The following is a 20675-nucleotide window of genomic DNA, read 5'->3' on the forward strand; positions in this document are numbered from 1 at the left end:
CATTTTCATGGTTCAGTGACTACTTGAAAAAAAAGTTAACATTTTTTGTAATGTTAAATTCTCTCTTATTATAAGTAGTAGGATAACTATATTTGGTATGTGCGTACCTTGCAAGGTCCTCGTGCCTGTCAGACAGTTTTCACTTGACCTCGACCTCATTTCATGGATCAGTGAACAAGGTTAAGTTTTGGTGGTCAAGTCCATATCCCAGATACTATAAGCAATAGGTCTAGTATATTCGGTGTATAGAAGGACTGTAAGGTGTACATGTCCAACTGGCAGGTGTCATCTGACCTTGACCTCATTTTCATGGTTCAGTGGTTATAGTTAAGTTTTTGTGTTTAGGTCTGTTTTTCTTATGCTGTATGCAATAGGTCTACTATATTTGGTGTATGGAATGATTGTAAGGTGTACATGTCTAGCGGGCAGGTGTCATTTGACCTTGACCTCATTTTCATGGTTCAATGATCAAAGTTAAGATTTTGAGTTTTGGTCTTTTTTTCTAATACTATATGCAATAGGTCAACTATATTTGGTGTATGGAAATATTTTATGATCTATATGTCAGTCGCACAGGTTTTATTTGACCTTGACCTCATTTTCACAGTTCATTGCTCCGTGTTAAGTTTTTGTGTTTTGGTCTGTTTTTCTTAAACTATAAGCAATAGGTCAACTATATTTGTTGTATGGAATAATTGTTAGCTGTACATGCCTGCCTGGCATGGTTCATCTGACCTTGACCTCATTTTCATGGTTTATTGGTCAATGTTTAGTTTTCTTGGTTAATGTTAAGTTTATGTGACAGTTGTAATAAATCTTTATATTTAGGACTATCAACATAATATCAGTGATTAGTTAAAAAGGCGAGACATTTCAGCGTGTGCACTCTTGTTTATTGTATTAAAATAATGTTTGTTATTAGTGTTAAAAATGTAAAACAGTCTTAGATTTTAAGATGAAGTATGCTTGCAATTGTATTATTATTATATTTAAATTACCTATTAATGGAAATGTCTGTAATTTGTTAACTATTCTGTGTTAGGAAACATCATTAAACTTGGAATAATTATGATTACAATAAGGTAATTTTGTAAAATAAATCTAAATTAGTATTTTTTTGTTTTTTCATGTATCATGCGATAAAATCATTAGAAATCATAAACTGACATTGAGCTGTGTTGTTGTATTAAAGTAAGATAATAAGGCTTCCAATGTTAGACTTACTTTTAATCTGAACTTATTATTGATCATGTGATTATTTGTCATTTATAGACAATGATTTTAAGATAACTTTTATTTTTTGGGGTAAAGATTGCACGAAATGCAATCAAAATTCTATGATACTGACTTGATATCTATATCTTCCAAGGTTTATCACTACCTTTAATAGTTCAAACAAAATAGTGCAGTAAAGTGATCATTATTTAGATCCTATCCAGTCAATGTCATGCAATTTATTGATGATATGTTATACTTTGATATTTATGTAATAATATGATGTGTATTTCAATTACAATACTTGTCAAAAAAACTTTTTTTTTTATTAAAAATTACATAAGTAATGCATGGTGTATGAATCTGTTATAAAAATAGGTAACTAATAATAATACTAATAAATAACTACAAACATACAAAGGAAGATAACTCCTAACTAATTTTTTTTAATTTCCGTAGCAAAATACAATTTGATATTCTATTATTGCAACATTTCAAAATGAAAGTAATCTTTACCCTTAAGTGCTCACAAGCACTTTGGTTATTTTATGCCAGGAATCATTGATACAAATTTTAAATTTAGGTCACAAGGAATAAGTATTGACTTCAGTAAGAATAAAATTGAGTGGTTATTGGAATAACAGAGGTGTCTGTCCACTGTCTGTTTTCAGAAACTACCAGAAATACAGCCTTATAAAGTGTGTCGTTACATCGCTGTCCTAAGGGGGGAGGCACCACAGACACATCAACCCCACAATATTCTATATATACCTGTTCCAAGTCGGGAACCTGTAATTCAGTAGTTGTTGTTTGTTGCTTTATATCATATTACGTTTACAGTTATGTACATAAACCAGGTTGTTAAATCATTTGTTTGAATTGTTTTACATTTGTTATGTTACAGCTTGTTATAGTTGCTAACATCTACGTCATTTGGTCTCTAGTGGAAAATTTTCTCATTGGTAATCATACCTTATCGTATTATACCCCACGCAACGAGTTGCGGAGGGTATAATGTTTTTGACCCGTCCGTCCGTCTGTCCGTCCGTCCATCCGTCCGTCAGTCCTGTTTCTTGTCATCGCAACTCCTCTCAAACCACACAACAGAAGTTCACGAAACCTTTTTAGATAATAAGGACATACTATGTAGTTGTGCATATCGATAGGAAATTACGATTCAATTCTTTTTCTAGGAGTTACGCCCCTTTGAACTTATTTACTTTAATGTACTACTGCAACAGTTTGTCATCACAACTCCTCTCAAACCACACAACAGAATTTCATGAAACCTTTTCAGATAATAAGGACATACTACGTAGATGTGCATATCAACAGGAAATTACGATTCAATTTTTTTTCCAGGAATTACGCCCCTTTGAACTTATTTGCCCAATATACTACTGCAACCTTTTGTCATCGCAACTCCTTTCAAACCACACAACAGAATTTCATGAAACCTTTTCAGATAATAAGGACATACTAAGTAGATGTGCATATCGACAGGAAATTACGATTCAATTTTTTTTCCAGGAGTTGCGCCCCTTTGAACTTATTTGCCCAATATACTACTGCAACCTTTTGTCATCGCAACTCCTCTCAAGCCACACTACAGAATTTCATGAAACTGTGTAGATAATAAGGTCATACTATGTAGATGTGCATATTGACAGGAAATTATGATTCAATTTTTTTTCTGATACAATTTTTTTTTCTTGCACTTATTTTATTTCTCCAATGACAATGTGGGGACGTGGGGTATGTGAGCACGCTCGCTAAGGTTCTTTCATTTTTACTAGAATTTGATTTGTTGATGCATTTTGAACAGACTGGCTAGTTTAACTAGGGTAAAGGTCAATTGACTCATATTTTTTATGATATTCAATGGCTTTGGTTAAATTTTTGGCTTTATTACTTTTAAAAATTTTACATCCAAGTTCAGTAGTTTTCATTTTAACTTCATTAATTTCAACTATAAAGTTTAACATCCCATTTCACATTAAACATACTAAAATCATATAACTGGGTGTCAACATAATGAAACATCTAGGAGAGAATAATTGTATCTCACGAAAAGTAGCTTACTCTTTAAGGATTTAAGTTTCACTGACTTGTATTAATTTTTATGTCCAAGCTTTGTGAAAAATAAAAATCTGTCTGACAGGGTATGAAACTGCAAATGAAAAAAATGGTTTCTTTGATCTATAGTATTATTATATATATTTAAAAGGTTTATTGTTATATTTATTGTTTCAGGACTTTTAATGATCTCAGTTTTAGTTGTTTTTTGTTTTGTTTTTTATCTTGTTTTGTTTTATTGTAAATTGAACTTTTAAAATAAATAAAAGTGCCAAGTTTAAATGTTTATGTAATGGAGTACTGATGTTTGGTAATGACTTTCAAGTTATTTCCTAGCAACAACATGTACTATACTTAAAAGTTATGTCTTATAGAATCATATATGCTGGGTTTTTTTTAGCTCATCTGACCAAAAAGGCAATGCTCAGCTTTTGCCATCACTTTGCATCCATCATAAACTGTTTTTATACGTCCTTCAAAGACGAGACATATTATGGTCTACAAAAGTCTGTTCGTTTGTCTGTAAACACTTCGTACAATAACTCTAATTTGATTTCCTCAAAACTTTACATTATTGTTGGGATTAATAAAAGGAGCTCCCTTTCAATTTCATATGCTGTACCATAAATTGAATTTGCTTGGATTTTTTTACTGGAATCTTTAAATAATTGTTGGAATTGGTGAACATAACATACTGTTCAATTTTTAAAAATCCTGATTTGCAATCCAGAGTTACAATACATTTTTTTATGCCCCTGTCGCAGCGAAGGGGGTATTAAGTTTTACCCTTGCCCGTCTGTATGTCCGTATGTACGTCCCAAAGCTGGTTTCCTTTCTCTAACTTTAGTGTGCCTCAACCAAATGTTATGAAACTTATACACAATGCTTATTACCACAAAACACAGATCGAGTTTGAAAATGGGTGGCGTCACTGGTACCATTCTTGAGTTATGCCCCTTTATAAACATAAATATTGCTGAAATTTTCGTTTCCGTTCTCTAACTTTAGTTTGCCTCAACCAAATGTTATGAAACTTTTGTATATATCTCCCAATTGATACGATATGTTTACATAATGCTTATTACCACAGAATACAGATCAAACGGAGTATATATCTCCCAATTGATACGATATTCCCGGGTTGTGTTTCCTATCATGATTTCCTTGATAGAGGATTGCTGCTCACAAGGAAGTTATTAAACCAAGAGTTCCAAATGGTGAAGTTGAAGTCATCCCTTCGTAAATTTTACGGACGCCATCACGAGTTGGTTGACCGTTATGGAATAACCGTTTCACAGATGATATCGGATATGTTCCTTATGTCGTAACTACAATACCCTTCCCTTTTCACGAATGTGACTTACCGAATTAGACTATTTACCAGATTTGTAATAACATAAGCAACTCGACGGGTGCCACATGTGGAGCAGGATCTGCTTACCCTTCCGGAGCACCTGACATCACCCCCAGTTTTTGGTGGGGTTCGTGTTGCTTAGTCTTTAGTTTTCTATGTTGTGTCATCTGTACTATTATTTGTCTGTTTGTCTTTTTATTTTTGGCCATGACGTTGTCAGTTTGTTTTCGATCTATGAGTTTGACTGTCCCTCTGGTATCTTTCGTCCCTCTTTTATACACAATGCTTATTACCACATAATTCAGATCAAGTTTGAAATTGGGTGGTGTCACTTATACTGTTCTTGAGTTATGCCCCTTTATAAACATAAAAATTGCTGAATTTTTCTATTCCATTCTCTAACTTTAGTTTGCATCAACCAAATGTTATGAAACTTATACATAATGCTTATTACCACAGAATACAGATCAAGTTTGAAATTGGGTGGTATCACTTTTACTGTTCTTGATTTATGCCCCTTTATAAACATATAAATTGATGAATTTTTCGTTTCCGTTCTCTAACTTGAGCTTGCCTCAAGCAAATGTTATGAAACTTATACACAATACTAATTACTACAAAACTCAAATCAAGTACAAATACGGGTTGCGTCACTTTTACCGTTCTTCAGTTATATCCCTTTATAACTTTATTAGATATGCAAGCCGCGGCATCATCTGTGTTCCATGGACACATTCCCCATTTATTTTAAATGTCATGCACTAGCTCTAGTATAGTATACTTGTTAATGGGATTGGGGAATATAGACTTGCTTTTGATTTTGAACATTTTTCTGGTGTGTCGTTCCAAGACGAACGGTTGCCACAGGAGGAGCAGGATCTGCCTACCCTTCTGGAGCACCTGAGAACACCCAAAAGTTTTTGGTAGGATTTGTGTTGATCAGTATTTAGTTTTCTTTTGGTGTGTTTTGTAGACTGTTGTATGTCTTCTTTTATTTTTACCATGGCGTTATCAGTCTACAATCTTTAAAAATATAGTAGATATAAAAAGTAAACAGCAAAAATAATGATAATAAAAAAACAAGATCTACAAATTAAATACTATAATACTTTGACTGAAACTGTCAATCATCTCCTTAGAGAAGTTCGTGCCCTTAAATGATTGTTTACTTAGTATGGATGTTTTGTTGTTTTGGCTTTTTATCTTGAGAACTACAATAGAAAGAGAAACTGATCAGCGTTGTTTCATTTTAAGGAGGCGGAGGGCATAAATTTGAACATATTTATTAAATATTCTCCCTTTGGATTTGGTTCAAACTTGGTCAAAATCTTCCTCAGTGTGAAAAGATGGCTGCCACAGTTTCTAATGATGTTAATTTTGCATTTTTTTGCAATGTGAGCAATTCAGGCTCATGGGAGCCTCTAGTATTTGTTTAATGATCTCTGCGTTTTAATTATTTGTTATTTACATATTTATTATATTTTACTGTATGTTGACAAGTTTAGAATTGAATAAAAGTGTTTACTTTTAATGTTTATTTAATTGTAGCCAGTTAATGACTATAGTTTCCTAGCAACAACAAAAGTTAAGTGTACTGTACCTCTAGTTATCTCACCAAAGACCTATTGTTTTTTTTCTGATTCTTCTTGTTTTCTTTCACTCTTAATTTTTAATACTCAGAACTTTTAGTATGATAGTGTATGGGTTGTTGTAACGTGACATTTGAACTAAAGGTAAAATAATGATTTTTTTTGGTGTGTCAATTTCTTGCCCTATTTATAACTGTTTTATGCTCTGTTTATGATAGGGGCATTTGTCAGTTCATCCATCCCTTAACAATTTTGGTTAGGGTATACAAATAGATGTGGTATGATTGCTCATGAGACAACTCTCCCCCATGTAGTTAAACATGAAGTTGTGGTCTAGTCTGAACTGGACATGGTGTCCTATGGACATATATTCTGTTTTCCTTTGACCTAGAGTTTTGGTAATTGGCAGGTGGATGATCACCTTTAAGACGATGTGTTGTGTATCATTACAGATCACCTCTGAAATTGATCTCTGAATTGATTTTTTTTAGGAGGATGGCACATACGAGAGAACCATATATATCTTGGATTGAAATGACAGACCTAAGACCTTTCTTGTGCTCCTTTGGGTTTGTCCCCATGGGTCATGCACCACCTGTCTTAAGGATTGAAATGACAAGACCAAAGACCTTTCTTGTGCTCCTTTGGGTTTGTCCCCATGGGTCATGCACCACCTGTCCTAAGACCTTTCTTGTGTTCCTTTGGGTTTCTTCCCATGGGTTGTCCACCACCTGTCTTAGAATAAGTTGTGAAATATCTCAATAACTGATTAGGTCATCTGTTTTTACCTCACCTGGCCCGAAGGGCCAAGTGAGCTTTTCTCATCACTTGGCGTCCGTCGTCGTCATTAACTTTTTACATTTTGAACTTCTTTTAGAGAACCACGAAATGGAGTGAAATAGAACATGGCATGAATGTTACTTATGAGGTGCTGACCAAATGTTTTTATTTTGTAGCCGATCCATCATCCAAGATGGCCGCCAGCGGGGGACTTCTTTTAACATAGGACCCTATGGACAATACATACAAATGTCTTCTTTTAGAGAACCACTTAATGGAATGAAACCAAACATGGCATGAATGTTCCTTATGAGGTGCTAACAATGTGTTGTTACTTTGAAGCCAATCCATCATCCAAGATGGCCGCAAGCGGGGGACTTCGTTTAACATAGGACCCTATGGACAATACATACAAATGTCTTCTTTTAGAGAACCCCTGAATGGAATGAAACCAAACATGGCATGAATGTTCCTTATGAGGTGCTGACCAAGTGTTGTAACTTTGTAGGCGACCAATCATCCAAGATAGCCGCCAGCGGGGACTTTGTTTAACATAGGACCCTATGGGAAATACATACAAATGTTTTCTTTTAGAGAACCACTGAATGGAATGAAACCAAACATGGCATGAATGTTCCTAATGAGGTGCTGACCAAGTGTTGTTACTTTGTAGCCAATCAATTATCCAAGATGGCTGCCAGCGGGGAACTTAGTTTAACAAAGGACCCTATGTGAAATACAGACAAAAATCTTCTTTTGAAGAACCACTGAATGGAATGAAACCAAACATGGCATGAATGTTTTTTTTTGAGGTGCTGACCAAGTGTTGCTTCTTTGTAGCTGATTTGTCATTGTCCTTATAAAGTCATTTTCTACAATTTCAATGAATTTATTGGTAATTTCTGTAAACTTTACAAAAGTCTTCTGCTTTTGATTAAATTACGGGGTCAATTTTAAACCAAATTTGGCCTCAATCATTATTAGGGTATCTGTTATGATCTTAATATATTTTTACATGATTTCCAAAACCAAAGTAGAATCAGGTAAGTGACACAGAGCCTCTAGTTTAATTGCCATGATAATGCCATAGGTTTTGTAATATGGGGGTCATGCCCAGCTCTCATTGTATCATAAATTGTCCAACAATTTGAATACTATTCAGATCTCAACTTCTAAAACATATGTGTATTATACATTTTCATGAAAAAGACTTTTCCAGTGACAATAGAGTTTGTGACTGGTGTTGTGTTCTGCCCAGCCTAAATCATACAATGTGAAATCACTTCTTTCTTTGTATCCTTCAGATCCCCATCCCTAAACCCCTAAACCATATATATTCAGTCATATTCCTTTCCAGAAAACAAGAGGGATAGATCCTAGGTTCACATCACCTCCACCTTTTGTATGGTCTAAACATTCATATAGAATTTGTAAAAAATAATTCAGTTGGTTTCCAGCCTTTAACTGTTTCATTTGTAATGTATATGAAATGTTTAGATTTCCACCCCTGACCAATTACATTCTAAATCCCATGACATGATAGATTTCCAACCTGACCATTTACATTCTAAATTCCATTGACATGATAGATTTCCACCCCTGACTATTTACATTCTAAATTCCCTTGACATGATAGATTTCTATCCTTGACCATTTACATTCTAAATTCCCTTGGCATGATAGATTTCCACCCTTCACCATTTACATTCTAAATTCCCTTGATATGATAGATTTCCACCTTTGACCATTTACATTCTAAATTCCCTTGACATGATAGATTTCCACCCCTGACCATTTACATTCTAAATTCCCTTGACATGATAGATTTCCACATTTGACCATTTACATTATAAATTCTCTTGACATGATATATTTCCACCCTTGACCATTGACATTCTAAATTCCCTTGACATGATAGACTTCTACCCCGTTTCTAGGATATTTGAAAGAGGGGGCGCAGAATAAAATCTTTCGCCGAGTGGAGCGAGGAGAAATTTTTTTGGACCTTTTGTTTTGCTAAAATCATGTCAAGGGAATTTTTTTGGACCTTTTGTTTTGCTAAAAAACATAAAATAATTGTGAAATGCACTCATGTAACGGTTCCTGACTTGGAGCATGTATATTTTAGGGTTTGACATTTTTTATGCCGAATTCTCTCCATTAAGTGTCTATGGTATATTAACATGATTGAATGGATCTTAACAGCAGTAGACCAATAACGAGAAATTCCAAATTCTAAGGTATAAGTGTAGGATTTAATAATGTCCCCCATGAAATAATGTCCACCGGACATTATTTCATAGTAAATACTGTCCATGGACAATATTTACTTATTTAAATATGTCCCGGACACAATTTCCTATGAAAATATGTCCTCAGGTATGAAAAAGTGTCCAGGAACTATGGACATTATTTAATACTATAATTCTGTCCAAGTGGACATTTTTTTATATAATTAAAGTATTAAATGATATCCATTGTCATGTTATTACTGGACGTATTTTAACCTTTAATGGCAAACTTTAATACATTGTTACTTCGACAGAGAGTTGTATCATTGGCACTCATACCATCCTTATCTTCTAATTTATATTTTTTGATATATATATATATATATAATGATTTAAATTCAAACAAGTAACAGATGTTGTTCAGTATTATTTTCTTTGGACTTGGAGGACACAATTTAATAACAATTACTACGAAAAAATTGTCCTGTAGGTAGACCATATTTCATAACTGTTGTTGTAAAAATGCTGTCCACTTAGGCATGTTAGGGACAATATTTCATGGCAATGGACATTATTTAATACCAAAATTCTATATTTTCTTTTTCCTTCTTCTCATAATAAATATAGTAAAGTTCTTCACATTTGATTTTATACTTTACTTACTTCCTTCTTATTGTTCTTCTTTCATTGTCATTAGCATTAGCTGGGTATTTCTTAGAACTTAAATGTCTCTATATTCACTTCCATCCATTATTTGTTTGTTTACATTTGTATATTAATCAATTTCTAATTAATCTTCAGATTTTATTAAAATTAAGTATAATAAAACTTTTTAATGACCTTTGTATTACTTCCCTTGGAGGACACAATTTAATAGCAACTACTATGAAAACTTGTCCTGTCGGTGGACACTATTTCATAACTTTTGCAGTAAAAATCTGTCCACTTGAGGGACAATATTTCATGGCAATGGACATTATTTAATACCAAAAATCTATGAAAAACTGTCCAGGTGGACACTTTTTCACAGGACACTATTATGTCTTACATATGGCTTTACTTAACATTTCAATTGTCCTAGGCAAAGGGCAAGTACTAAACAAGAATGTGTCCATAGTACAGGGATGATCCTCTCGCACTATCATTTTTCTATGTTCAGTGGACCGTGAAATTGGGGTCAAAACTCTAATTTGGCATTAAAATTTGAAAGATCATACCATAAGGAACATGTGTACTAAGTTTCAAGTTGATTAGACATCAACTTCATCAAAAACTACCTTGACCAAAAACTTTAACTTGAAGTGGGCACTATTATTTTCTATGTTCAGTGGACCGTGAAATTGGGGTCAAAACTCTAATTTGGCATTAAAATTAGCAAGATTATATCTTAGGAAACATGTGTACTAAGTTTCAAGTTGATTGGACTTCAACTTCATCAAAAACTACCTTTACCAAAAACTTTTAGCGGGACAGACGGACGAACGAACGAACGGACGCACAGACCAAAAAACATAATGCCCCTAGATGGGGCATAAAAATAAGAGTACACATGCTGAAATGTCTTGCCTGCTTTACTCATCATGATTGAATTTATGTTGAAAATCTGAAATATGAATATACTTATTTTACTACAAGTATCACATAAACATGATAAACTTAACATTATCAATGATCCATGTAAATGAGGCCTGACATGTACAATCATACCATGCACCAAGTATACTTAGCCTTTTGCTCACAACAAAAAATGAACACTGACCAATGAATCATAAAAATGGCATTAAGGTCAGACAAAACCCTGCCAGACAACATGAACACCATGCAACCATTCCATACACCAAATATAGTTGACCTATTGCTAATAGTATCTGAGAAACAGACAATACCATGAAAATTATTTATTGACTAATGAAGCATGAAAAAGAGGTCAAGGTCAGATGAAACCAGTCAGTCAGACATGTAAACCTCCATACACCAAATAAAGTTGATTGCTTATAGTATCTGAGATATGGACTTGACCATGGACTTGACCAAGAACACTTGAACCTTGATCACTGATCACTGATCTATGAAATGAAGTAGAGATCAGATAAACCCTGTCTGACAGACATGTACAATGATGTAAACCTTGCAAGAATCCAAAACACCAAATAGTCATCCCATTACTCATAATAAGTAAGTATTTCACATGACAATTTTTAATATAATCAATATTTTGAACTTGTCAGGAACATTCCGGACATAAACCTTTGATATAAATTTCACAAATATCTTTCAAGAATTGTACATTTCTTGAAAGCACTAACAATGCAATTGTTTTATGTACTTTACATTTCAAGGAGACAATTATCCTGTGAAATCAGCACTGTTTTCACACTTGTCTGAGACATTGCTGATATAAAATCATGTGTGAAAGGTAGGCTTGAGGGGGAGGGTTTGGCACAAGCAATTTTGTTCAACCCCGCCACATTCTATGGTTGTCGTTAGTTGCTGTATATCATATTTGGTTTTTGTTCGTCGTTTTGTACATAAATCAGGCCGTTAGTTTTCTCTTTGAATTGTTTTACTTTTGTCATTTCAAAGCCTTTTATAACTGACCATTCTATGGGTTTTGCTTATTGTTGAAGGCCTTATGGTGACCTTTAGTGTAAACTTCTATGTTATTTGGTCTCTGGTGGAGAGTTGTTTCATTTGCAACTATACCTCATCTTCTGATTTTAATATTGAGAGTGCTTACAATGCAAATTCCTATAGATTTTGTATTTCCAAGAGGTATATATAACTCCTAATAGTTGTTTGCCATGTGTGGCACTGATTTTTTAACTTGCCCAAGACATTGCTAATATAAACCTATGATATAAATTTCATAAAAGTCTGGCGAGAGAACACTTACAAGACTGGATGGATGCCCAATCTTGTTATGCCCCCTTCAAAGCATAGTGCAGGGACAATAAAATTACCCAAGGAAACAGATTAACATACAAAAATACAAGCACTTATTGCTTGTTTCTGAATCCTATTTGTGAATGTGAATATATATTGCAATTTGTATAATTCATAATAACATATTGTTAACACTAAAATGACACAGCATTGTGGGCCATTCACCAGCTGTTTACCATTTTTATTTATCAAAAATACCTGGATCATGTCTCATATAGTGACTCCATCCTACACTCTGCTGAACTCCTAAACTTCTCCATTCTGTTTCTGACATTAAATGTGTCTTTGGCACCAGTTTAGCAATTTCTTTTGGTAGCATTACATGTCTGGAAAAAAACAGATCACCTTTTAAAATTTTATAGAATAAACAGACAAACATATGAGATGCGACGGATAGAAACCAACCTTATGCAAACTCTGTTCATATGTTTTATCTATCTGGTGCATTGTGTTCTCCCTAGTATTTTCAAATAACAACATGGGATATGAAATGGCACTGTAAGGCAACACATTTAGATTACAGCTCTATTATATAATTTATTAAAAAAAAAAGCATCATTGTAAAAATATAACACCATGGTAAAAACAAATCCTGATTTTACTGAATATAATAGAGAAAAATATACTTCAATTTAATACTCTTAGGTAACCCAGAAATACCATACATGTATGCCTTTACATAAAAGACAATTAAGGACCTTGTAGAAGATATAGCGTGAGGGACAAAAAAAACTCCACTCACAATAGAAAATTTGATTGATTGATTGATTGGTTGGTATTTAATGCCACTTTCAACACTATTGTGCAACATTGTATTTCATGACAGTCAGTTTTTATAGGTGGAGGAAGCTGGACTGACCGGAGAGAACCACCGACCTTCGGTAGGGAAAACTGTTAATCCATATCAATTAAGATTTGAGTCGAGTGCATTAGAAAATTTGAAGAACAGTGCTTGGTAGTTCAGTGGTCATCATATAAGTACATGTATTAGGTTCAGGCAAGGTGTCCGAAACGGTCCAAATTGAAAAAGTATAATACAATCTTGAAAAGCAAATAGCTTTATCCATAAATGTTGGTTTCCATTCAGGATTCATCTACTATGTCTTCCTGAACACAAACTTTATATACATTTAAAAGTTTGAAAATTGAAGTGAAAGTTTTCAATTAGCTAATTGGCTATAATGATGGAAAACTAGTAAGACTAAGTTAAAAGGCATGGTGATAATATCGAAAGTACAAATTTTAAATCATAAATTTCATCGAGTTTGAATTAAAACTGATTTTTACAGTACTATGTTGTACTGTTGCACCACTGTCCCAGGTTAGAGGAGGGTCAAGTGCTCACAAACATGTTTAACCCCACCACATTCTTTATATTTCCTGTCCAAGTAGCATGTAGTTCAGTAGTTGTTGTTTGTTCATGTCTGTCATATTTGTTATTTATAAATTGTAATGCTATAGTCCTGTAAGCAGTAAAGCCTCATTGGGACCGTTACTCTCTTACATGTACATATCTAAATACCAAGTATACAGTCCTGTAACCAGTAAAGCCTCATTGGGACCGTTACTCTCTTACATGTACATATCTAAATACCAAGCATATAGTCCTGTAAGCAGTAAAGCGTCATTGGGACCGTTACTCTCTTACATGTACATATCTAAATACCAAGCATATAGTCCTGTAAGCAGTAAAGCCTCATTGGGGCTGTTACTCTCTTACATGTACATATCTTAATACCAAGCATATAGTCCTGTAACCAGTAAAGCCTCATTGGGGCCGTTACTCTCTTAAATGTACATATCTAAATACCAAGTATATAGTCCTGTAAGTAGTAAAGCCTCATTGGGACAGTTACTCTCTTACATGTACATATCTAAATACCAAGTATATAGTCCTGTAACCAGTAAAGCCTCATTGGGACCGTTACTCTCTTACATGTACATATCTAAATACCAAGCATATAGTCCTGTTAGCAGTAAAGCCTCATTGGGGCCGTTACTCTCTGACATGTACATATCTAAATACCAAGCATATAGTCCTGTAACCAGTAAAGCCTCATTAGGGCTGTTACTCTCTTACATGTACATATCTAAATACCATGCATATAGTCCTGTAAGCAGTAAAGCCTCATTAGGGCTGTTTCTCTCTTACATGTACATATCTAAATACCAAGCATATAGTCCTGTAAACAGTAAAGCCTCATTATGGCTGTTACTCTCTTACATGTACATATCTAAATACCAAGCATATAGTCCTGTAACCAGTAATGCCTCATCTCATTGCTAAAAAAGAAATAAGAAAATTTTTTATTTGTTGAGTGTTGATGGGGTATTTAGATATGTACATGTAAGAGAGTAACAGCCCTAATGAAGCTTTACTGCTTACAGGACTATATGATTGGTATTTAGATAGGTACATGTAAGAGAGAAACAGCCCTAATGAGGATCTACCTCATATAATAAGAAGACAGTTGCAGGTCTTGAAACAGGACCAAGATGAGACACTTGAAGAATATACAGAAAGAACACAAGAAATGGCAACAGATGGGTATCCTGATACACCAGAGGAATTTGTAGAAATTGTGGCCATACATGCATTCCTGAAAGGATGTCTAGACAAAAAGGCAGCTCTCACACGATGGACAAGAATCCAACTACACTAGATGAGTCAATGCAGTATGTGAAAAGTGCCATAACAAACCAAAGAATTATTCTTGGAGCTAAAAGAGTTGAGATGAAAAGGGTTACATTTGATGACGAAAAAGAAGAAACTCCAGCAAAATCAGACCTTTGCATAAGAAATGTGAAATTTGCTGATCAAGAGAATAACCAATCCATTGCAAATTTGGACCAACGACTGAAAAAGACAGAAGAAGGGTTAGAAGAGACCAGAACAATGGTTAAACTGGAAACTGCTGACCAGCAACAGGTTAAATTCACCACCTCGACAGTTCCCGAATTCACCTGTGAACAACATGGGAGGCGGCAACAGAGACACAAACTGCTTTAGCTGTGGTAAACCAGGACATTATGCAAGAGATTGTAGAAGTAGAAGTAGAAGCAACTCGCCTGGTTGGAGTCGGTCAAGGTCACCATCACCAAACAGACAGTTAAACTGGAACAGACTGAAGATATAGGCCGATCTTCAGTTCACCAATCAGATACTGGCCAACCACCACCTGTGACCATCAGAGAAATATACATGTATAAAGGAAAGGCGCAGATTGAGACAAAGACTATGTATGTTCCAGTACTTGTAAATGGTTTAAAGAGTCATGGAGTAACTGATAGTGGTGCTCAAGTGTCAATACTTAATACAGAGCTATTCAGAAAACTACAAACCAAGCCAAAGCTATCGGATACTGTTGTTGTTAAAGGTATCAGTACATCAGGAACAATTCAAGCAGAAGTTGTAGAAAAGGTCGAACTACAAATAGGAAGATCAAAGATAGAATGTAACATGCTAGTAGCAGATATAGAAGATGAGCTAACAGTGGCGTAGCTAGGCCATTTTTAAGTGTACGCCCGAACCTTGGCGAGGGGCGTGAGTGCCACCAGCGGGTTTAGGTCAGAGGACTTCCTGGTAAGAGGTTCGTTGGGGTGAAGCACCAGGAAGCTCACTCGTTATTGAGAAAGAAATATTATTTTAAATAAATTTGTCATAAAAAAACTCATCAATAGTAACATACTTTAGAGTCTGATTTGTTAATTTATCAGTTATTGTGTTCATTTGGAATCTAATGGTCATAGGTTTCAGAGAAAAATGTCCAAACCAGTCACTTTATACTATGTTTAAAGGGAGATGTGGGATTAAACACAAGCAATCGACAAAAATCCCAAAAAGCAGAGTTTCCATTTCAATGTTGTCGTTCTATTTATTATTTTAACTTCATCTTATTTTGTCCCATTTTTATGCACAAATTTTGTTTATGGACACAGGAACTGATTAATGTTTAAAGATAGTCAGGTGTAACATAAAACTGTGTAAGGCCTGTGTCTCGCCTGGGATTGCTGCTGTCAGTGTAAAAGCGGAATTTAAGAAAAAAAGCAAACTTTTATTCCGATGCTTTTTATGAAATTGAACAATTAGCTGATATCCAAGTGTCATAACAATCTATGAAGGTATAAAGATTTAACATGTCAAAAAAATTTAATCCAGTCTGTTGATTGCAAAAAAATAAAAATAAAATAAGTCCGTCTGTCAAAAAAATACAGAAAAATGAAGAAAAAAATGTACTTTCAAATTTTGCTTCAGACATTATCTCTTAATCATAAAAAAGCTTCTGCCAAATTGTCATAAAATTCGATGAAGGTTTGACAAAGTAATTGATGTTAAACAAACTTTAACCTAAGACTATCTTACTGTATCTACTTATTAACTGCAAACAATGTCCATGAAGGTTTGACAAAGTTATTAAATGCTTGAACAAACTCTAACCATGCACAGACCAAACCTAAGTGTTGACGACGCCGACGACGACGGAATCTACGATCGGTATGTGTCGCTTTCGCTACATAAGGTAGCAATACACAGTTAGGAGTTTGGTTTCGCATTTTGGCCACGGTGGATTTTTCAAATATGAAAGTTATTGTGTAATAAAATTCATTTTTAGACAGCTGAGTACTAATTTAGCCTTCAAAGGTGGTTTATAAGAACATCAAGATTATTTTTTACATGTTTTATGGGCTATTTTCTGTTTGACTCTCCGTATTTTCATAGCTAGACCGGTCATCGGTCCAGAAATTAATGTAATGTTTACAAACACTTTTTTTCTACACGAAGTTTTTGACGCAATTTTACAAAAAAAAATGAGACGAAAGACATATGATTTTCATCGGAGTTATTGAAAGGTATATGTAAACAGTTTCAGAAAAGGTATTACTTGAAGTGATTGAAATTCTACTTTTGGCCAAATTTTGGGGAAATATGTGACGTCTTTTCCTCCCTTTTTGCTATATTTTATAACAAAAAAATGCAGATTGTTGCCATGGATACACCAAAAATAAATTATATTTTACCATTTTATACACTGGATATGAAATCTATGGAAGATTCTGATTACATACATATGCACATATATGACACAAACAGTAAGCTTAATATTGCAAGAAGGCAATGAAAAGGGGATGGTAAAATTTATGAGGGAAAATTTTAATATTTTTTCCTAACTGTTTATTGCTACATAAAGGTCACAGGCTCAATATTCACACTTTGACAGAAAATGAACAAATGTATAAATAATATGATACCATTTGATTAAAAGTAAATTTCGTCACTTCTTTCTTCAATTACAAGTCATAGAGGAAAGAACTAAAAGGCTTTTAATCAGATCTTTTATTTTATTTAGATTAAAATATTTTTTCTCTAAAATTTATGTGTACGCCCGGGCGTTTTGACGTAAACGTAGCTACGCGCCTGGCTAATTCTTGGTTCAGATTTCTTAGAAACTAACAGAGTTATTGTTGACCATGGATAATATACAATAACATTGAATAAAGAAATAATATCGGCGACAGAGATGTCAAGTACTGAAATAGGGGACGTTAAAGTGTATAGAGCAGTAGTAGCGGAAACGACTGTTTTACCACCATACAGTTCACAATTCATCCAAGTGAAACTTGATACCAAACCAGAAGGCGATATCGTGATACAGCCATCACCAAATCTTGGAAAAGTTTTATCACCAAACTCCTTGTGTAAACCAGAGGAAGACATTTATCTTTTAGTCAGAAATCCAACAGACAAAGAGGCTAAAGAAAAAAACAGTTATTTGGATCAGGAATTGAAGTACAGATGCTATTTGGTGAAGATACATTTGAAAAATATACAGCAAAGAACAGAAAGGTGAATACAACCCGTACGACAAGCACACAACTGCCAGACCATCTAACTGACCTATACGAACGGTCCATACGAAAACTTGAGGAATATGAAGCAGTTGAAGTTAGAAATTTGTTGTTAGAATATTCAGATGTATTTTCCAAAGACGACTTTGATATAGGTTTGTTTAATGGAGATGTGAAGCACAGAATAGATACAGGAGATGCTAAACCAATTAGGCATAAACTTCGTAGAACGCAACTCCAGTGGCGTAGCTAGGCCATTTTTAAGTGTACGCCCGAACCTTGGCGAGGGGCGTGAGTGCCACCAGCGGGTTTAGGTCAGAGGACTTCCTGGTAAGAGGTTCGTTGGGGTGAAGCACCAGGAAGCTCACTCGTTATTGAGAAAGAAATATTATTTTAAATAAATTTGTCATAAAAAAACTCATCAATAGTAACATACTTTAGAGTCTGATTTGTTAATTTATCAGTTATTGTGTTCATTTGGAATCTAATGGTCATAGGTTTCAGAGAAAAATGTCCAAACCAGTCACTTTATACTATGTTTAAAGGGAGATGTGGGATTAAACACAAGCAATCGACAAAAATCCCAAAAAGCAGAGTTTCCATTTCAATGTTGTCGTTCTATTTATTATTTTAACTTCATCTTATTTTGTCCCATTTTTATGCACAAATTTTGTTTATGGACACAGGAACTGATTAATGTTTAAAGATAGTCAGGTGTAACATAAAACTGTGTAAGGCCTGTGTCTCGCCTGGGATTGCTGCTGTCAGTGTAAAAGCGGAATTTAAGAAAAAAAGCAAACTTTTATTCCGATGCTTTTTATGAAATTGAACAATTAGCTGATATCCAAGTGTCATAACAATCTATGAAGGTATAAAGATTTAACATGTCAAAAAAATTTAATCCAGTCTGTTGATTGCAAAAAAATAAAAATAAAATAAGTCCGTCTGTCAAAAAAATACAGAAAAATGAAGAAAAAAATGTACTTTCAAATTTTGCTTCAGACATTATCTCTTAATCATAAAAAAGCTTCTGCCAAATTGTCATAAAATTCGATGAAGGTTTGACAAAGTAATTGATGTTAAACAAACTTTAACCTAAGACTATCTTACTGTATCTACTTATTAACTGCAAACAATGTCCATGAAGGTTTGACAAAGTTATTAAATGCTTGAACAAACTCTAACCATGCACAGACCAAACCTAAGTGTTGACGACGCCGACGACGACGGAATCTACGATCGGTATGTGTCGCTTTCGCTACATAAGGTAGCAATACACAGTTAGGAGTTTGGTTTCGCATTTTGGCCACGGTGGATTTTTCAAATATGAAAGTTATTGTGTAATAAAATTCATTTTTAGACAGCTGAGTACTAATTTAGCCTTCAAAGGTGGTTTATAAGAACATCAAGATTATTTTTTACATGTTTTATGGGCTATTTTCTGTTTGACTCTCCGTATTTTCATAGCTAGACCGGTCATCGGTCCAGAAATTAATGTAATGTTTACAAACACTTTTTTTCTACACGAAGTTTTTGACGCAATTTTACAAAAAAAAATGAGACGAAAGACATATGATTTTCATCGGAGTTATTGAAAGGTATATGTAAACAGTTTCAGAAAAGGTATTACTTGAAGTGATTGAAATTCTACTTTTGGCCAAATTTTGGGGAAATATGTGACGTCTTTTCCTCCCTTTTTGCTATATTTTATAACAAAAAAATGCAGATTGTTGCCATGGATACACCAAAAATAAATTATATTTTACCATTTTATACACTGGATATGAAATCTATGGAAGATTCTGATTACATACATATGCACATATATGACACAAACAGTAAGCTTAATATTGCAAGAAGGCAATGAAAAGGGGATGGTAAAATTTATGAGGGAAAATTTTAATATTTTTTCCTAACTGTTTATTGCTACATAAAGGTCACAGGCTCAATATTCACACTTTGACAGAAAATGAACAAATGTATAAATAATATGATACCATTTGATTAAAAGTAAATTTCGTCACTTCTTTCTTCAATTACAAGTCATAGAGGAAAGAACTAAAAGGCTTTTAATCAGATCTTTTATTTTATTTAGATTAAAATATTTTTTCTCTAAAATTTATGTGTACGCCCGGGCGTTTTGACGTAAACGTAGCTACGCGCCTGAACTCCACTTTGAAAAAGAGGAAGAAGAGCATCTTAAACATATGTTGGAGAAGAATGCTATACAGGTATCAAACTCCGAATGGGCAGCTAGTTTTATTAAGGAAGAAGGATGGCAGCTTGAGGTACTGTGTTGATTATCGTTCCTTAACTAAAGTAACTATAAAAGACGTATTTCCGATTCCGAACATCGAATCTTGCTTAGATACACTTGGTGGAAATGTATGTATGCCATCGCTAGACATGGACGCAGGGTATTGGCTGTTACAGATTGACGAAAGGGATAGACACAAGACAGCCTTTATTACAAAGTATGGTCAGTTTGAACATGTAAAATTAGCTTTTGGTCTGTGTAATAGCCCTGCTCCTTTTAGTAGAGTGATACATCTTGTCTTGCAAGGACTGGCATGGAAAGAGTGCTTGGCCTATCTTGATGATGTTTAGTACTAGGCGACAGTTTTTCAAATCATTTGGAAA

This window comes from Mytilus californianus, unplaced genomic scaffold (genome assembly GCF_021869535.1).
Source record: "Mytilus californianus isolate M0D057914Y unplaced genomic scaffold, xbMytCali1.0.p SCAF_3, whole genome shotgun sequence".
Lineage (NCBI taxonomy): Eukaryota > Metazoa > Mollusca > Bivalvia > Mytilida > Mytilidae > Mytilus > Mytilus californianus.